Consider the following 5,517-nt stretch of genomic DNA (forward strand, 5'->3'; position numbering starts at 1 on the left):
CCTCGATAAACACAATCACTAAAGCGTCTTTAATGCAGACGGTATCTAATCATGACTCTATTGCCGATTTTCGAAATGCCTCATTCCTCAACCGCACATCAATCGTAATTATCCTAGCCTCTTGCAGTTCTTTATAATTCATCAAATTTGAGGTAAAGATATCGACTCTTAATTATCACTTCTTTGATAATTTACGTCCTCAATCAAGCCACTTATAGCTAAGTGTCTAATAACCTCAAGCTATTTATTGGCAATTTCATCATTAAGAAATAATCCTATTAAATCTTCCGAGAATATCTCATGGTATTTTTCATTTTTCTTATGGCTTTTCACTGACAGTAAGTGCTTGTACAATAAATTAATAGGCTCCTTGTAATCATAACTTGCTAACATCACTTTAATGATTATCTAGTTATACATCTCTCAATTTGCCTACCAGGCTACTTATTAGTCATACGAGGGTTTCATTTTCTAAAATTGAAAATCTCGGGTTTCTAATCGATCTAGGTCTGTAACTTTTCCTACTGTGACCCATTATCCTGGTACATCTGCCATCACTTGATTCTCTCAACCACATCTCAGTTTTGCACAATTTTCGAGACGACAATCCATAACTATACTGTCAGCTAGAGCAGGTGGGTACTTATGTTTTCCACGGTACTTCAATCTTCGCTGGATTTTTTTTTTTTTTTTTACTCATTGACATCATTTTAATCATCGCCCAACTACACATCCTCGATTTGCCCACCAGGGCTATCTTAGACTAATCGTCTATCCTAACAAGACCTTTACTCTTCAATAATAAAAAATTCTAGATCTCCAATAAATTTTGATCTATTAAGAACGCGACATTTCATACGGTAATCTGACACCCTGGCACATTTGCCATTACTTGTCTCTCTCAAGTATGCCAAAACTCTCAAAGACATCTATTCATAACCATCCCGCTAACTGGAGTGGGTAAGTACCTATGTCTCCCATGGTACTCCAATCCCTTAGGAAATTCCTTGTAAATCTAAAATTGATTCATCTTTGAAGATCTCTATTCAGATCACGTTACCTGGTTCCAATTAAAAACAACTGAATCTTAAACTTGCAAGAACTCTTTACCGAATGATACTTTAAAGCTCAAATAACGATTTAGGTCCACATACTGATGCACAAGGCATAACTTATTTGCGAATCTTCTTTTACAGACTTTCGAATCCTTAAGCCCACTTGGCACACCGAACCGTAATCACAACCTCTAATGACCAGGTCTCCTTATCATTCCTTTACGGTTGATACGACCTATTAAGAAACTCTTTCATTTTTTTTTTTAATACCCGAACTTTACTCGAACCAATGTTGCTATCTCACTATTTATCGCCAAGGCCTTGAACTGGTCATAGTCTCGTTTACTGAGAATTTCATTGACTCTCACATTTCGATCTTTAGATCCAGCTGACTACTGGCACACGACCATTCATGACCCTATTGTCATACTAGATACCAAGGTATTCTACGTCTTGAGCTTCGCACTGTTCTTTGTGTCACTTACTTCCAAGATGATTGCGAACCCTGATACAATTCTTTAAATATGACACTCAATTTTATTTCGGGTTGACTTCCTAGGTTTCTGACCTCGATTAATCATAGCTAGTGGCACACATTGCATCCTAGACCATTGGGACTTAGACTCCATACAAGGTACAGACCCTACTGGGCTGTCCTAGATTTTCATCATCTAATTGTCTCCCAGGCAGTCTGACATGATGCTTCGACCGACGGGCTTCCCGTACCTTATCGCAAGCCATTCCTCAACCATTTGCACGTGGGTCCTTAGATCCAGATCTGTCACTACGAACATCGAACCAATAGTGTCGTTACGCTTGCTAGAGTTCCTTATCCCCTTTCTGCGAGTCACATCGGTTGCACCACTATCACTGATTAATTGTCACAACTCATACGCCATCATTTGACCATCTTTGGCCTCCTAATCCGTTGGATCTCTGATCTTTACATCTCATTACCAAGACACTAAATGACCCTCGAAAAATATTTATCATTTGATCCTAACTCTTTAGCTAGGCCATGTCACATCAGACTAATCATCCATGATTCGATAACCACAGTTATCCTATAATTTCTCATAATGATTTTGACTAATGACCTCAAATCAACAGTCTCTAAATCTCTCGGATCCATAATCATGATTACCGAGTCAACCTTATACCCGAATCATATTATCGGATTCTAACTTCAATAGCTAGATCATTGTACTAGCTTCCATGAGGCTTTTACTATTCACCGAGAATAGCAATCGTATACTGGAATAGTGTTTGTATGTGAATAGTACACCAGATAAGCTCCCAGGAAAGAGAGGTGGGTCACAAATGGACACTCTTAAATACCAAGTCTTTCCTTAGCCAGAACTTGCACTTCCACTACTCAACACTGAAATTCAGTAACCTCTAAGCCTTTAACCGACAATCCCTGAATCTCCTAAATAGGAATTTCGTCTTACGAACCCTTGTCACTTTTCCCTAAGCCTCCACTTGGGGTTCCTACTAACTGGTTCTATCAATATCGGGTCCTCTTAAGTCTTCAAATTGCACTTCCCTAATTTCCAAATAAGATTTAACTCTGATTTCAACTATATCAGAGTCACTTAGGGCTTCCAAAAATCTTAAGCTCTGATACCAACTGTAACAACCCACTTCTTCAGGGCGTGTTATGCCTTAGGAAATTTGGTTTTTTTTTTTTTTTTATCTTTACATTATCCCGAAATTCCCTAAGACCTTATCTAGTGCGAGATATCTACACTAGAAATAAATACAAAGCGGAAGCTGAATCAAACCTGCTCATATAATAATAACTAGACATGACACTCATTACAAAGTTAATTCATAAGCGTCTGACAATAAATACAATGTACATAATTCTTAGACTACTTGTAACGCCCCGTTTTCCCACAACGAGCGTTAACTCGAGATTTCGGGAATATTTTTTTTTTTTTTCAACATCGAACACACAACATAAGTCTCTCAATACATATACCTTCATCACAATCATTTCTCGTCAATCCCGATCGTACCTTCTTAGCATATCAAAATTTAATAATAAACTAAGACAGGTATCAACAATCACATCAGCGGAAGCAAGATCGAAACCTCAATGATATATAACCGACAATTCCTTTACAATAACCAGATCGATGTTTCACATGAAAATATCAAAATATTACATAACCTCTGAACATCGTAATCATGGACAAAACCTACGAAAACTAAACATAGCCGCTACATCTCGATGATATTCTTTCCCTTGGCGCCACTGCTTCCACCTGGAACGTTTGAATATTCCAGGGACATAGTCCAAATTAGATGCTGAATCATCTAAGTGAGAGTTCAAAAACGTTTTCATGCAGATATGAAAAATCATATACAAAATCGGTAAATCCCAACATGCACCAGCCTAAGAGAATCCCACATAGCACTTAACCCTAATCGGGGAAAATGCAATCTCTCTAAAGGCGACACAACCACTTCGGCTCATTGGCAAAACAATCATGCTTAAGAGAGACAACCTCGACATATGAACCCGGGAATCACCCCGTTGTCATTGTTAGGTTTTACGCTCCAACTCAAAAGCATTCCAAAACCCAACGCAACCCTAGCCCCAAGAGTGCCACATCAGCACTATCCTCGGAATCGACGTCACCTCGGCATTAATGCTATTGCTCAAAGGAACCTGGGGTGGTGTCCACTCGCAGCCCCGCCACTTGAGCCAACAACCGGGGTGGTGTCCACTCTCAGCCCCGCCACTTGGGTCCCGTAGGGTGAAGTCCGTCTCAGCCCCGTCCCAAGTGGGTCACCTAGCATTAATCCTAGGTACGCATCCCGAGTGCCGTCACTCTGGGCTACGTCACAAATTACCAACCCACGTCCCACATGGACGACACAAAACAAGCCAATGCCGAAAAATCATAACATGCATAAAATCAACATCTCAATGTATGCAATTTACCGTACGAAATTCAATGCATGTGTAAATAATTGTTTGGACAACCATAACAAACCAAGCCATAGGGATGAACATTCCTAGTAAACCATTCACATGCCGCTTAAAATCTTTTCGAGTAAAACCACTCACAAGTCAAAACAAAGTTGGGGGCGAACACTCACAATAACCATTCATAAACCACAAACGAGTTTTTCGATAGAACTACTCACCTTTGGGCGCAATTCGAATTCTTCTTGAAAAGCGCGGTTTGCCTCGATTTGCGTGCTTGTCTCGATTTGCGTGCCTTCTTCGAACTTCGCATGAGTCACCTCGTCTCAACCCTCAAGGCACCCTAATCATCACATTTATCCAACAATTATAATTTTCCTTAATTTTTCTCACAATTTTCCTATTTTTCTCCCATTTTCTTTTCTAATAATCCAAAATAAATATCTACACGACTATTTTCTCAAATATTTTTACATAATAATTCATAAAACAATATTTATAAGCCTCTGGGATTTTCTGGAAATTTTTCACATTTTACTCCTATTTTCTCAAATTTCCATAATTACTTTTCCTTGAGAAAATTTATTTATCATCGATTTACTTCGAATATACTTCAAGAAAAATCACCAAAACTCATCAAATAAATTCCTTATACTTCTGGAATTTTTTCAGAATTTTCTAAAAATTCCTCCTATTTATTTTCTATTTACATTTTCTTTCAAAAATCAAAAATAATTATTTCCCGAAGAACTTTCCAAGATACAAATTCACCAGATTAAACTATTAATCTTTCTTGAATTTCTGGATATTTTTACATAATTTTAATTCCTTTAATTCTATTTTTTATCGAATTTTATATATTTTCAGAATTAAAAAAAACAGAAAAATACCTCCGGTCATCTTCTCCGGCGACGGCACACCGGAAAATTGAAGCGACGACACCAGGCTGTTCCTCTCCCTTAGTCGATCCCAATGGTACCAATCTTGCTCGGAAAAAACCACCGGAAGCCTTCCGATTTGGCCGAAAAACAGTCGGCCGAAGCTATCCCGCCACCGAACTCCGGCGAATCAAATTGACCATCGATTCGAACTCCGATTGGCACGAAACTTTCCAGATCACTTACCCATCACCTTGCGAACAAAAGCCCCTTATTAGATCGCTCGATCGATCACTCTACAACCCGATTTCATCTTCACTCGATATATATATATATATACATTCGGCCAAATGCAAAAACACCCCTATACCACTCCAAAAATTCCCAAAATTTCCAGAAATGATCCTCTTCCCTCAAGTATCGAAAGCCCCTTATTGGTTTCCCTCGATTCGCTCTCAAACTTGAGCGATTTGATGATTTACATTCGGCCGAAACCCTTGGCTATTTATAACCAAAATTCGACCCCTACGTGGCCAATTTTCGGCCAAATCTTTCCCCACACGCTTCCTAGACTAGCCTAGGCCACTCTCTGCCGATCCTAGGCTGTCAAACGGCCGGATTTTCCGGCCAAATCCATGGCCAAATC

At 39.1% G+C, this 5,517-nt stretch overlaps 1 long non-coding RNA gene across 1 annotated transcript; it reads right to left on the reverse strand.

Annotated features, from left to right (window-relative positions):
• Positions 1 to 3,173: 3,173 nt before the first annotated feature.
• LOC127795160 (uncharacterized) lies at positions 3,174 to 5,015 on the reverse strand. Its single transcript, XR_008021748.1, has 3 exons — positions 4,884 to 5,015; positions 4,215 to 4,336; positions 3,174 to 3,325 (listed from the first exon to the last, which is right to left on the reverse strand). It is a non-coding gene; the product is annotated as an uncharacterized LOC127795160 (long non-coding RNA).
• Between the last annotated feature and the right edge of the window lie 502 nt (positions 5,016 to 5,517).

Source organism: Diospyros lotus, chromosome 1, assembly GCF_014633365.1.
Source record: "Diospyros lotus cultivar Yz01 chromosome 1, ASM1463336v1, whole genome shotgun sequence".
NCBI lineage: Eukaryota > Viridiplantae > Streptophyta > Magnoliopsida > Ericales > Ebenaceae > Diospyros > Diospyros lotus.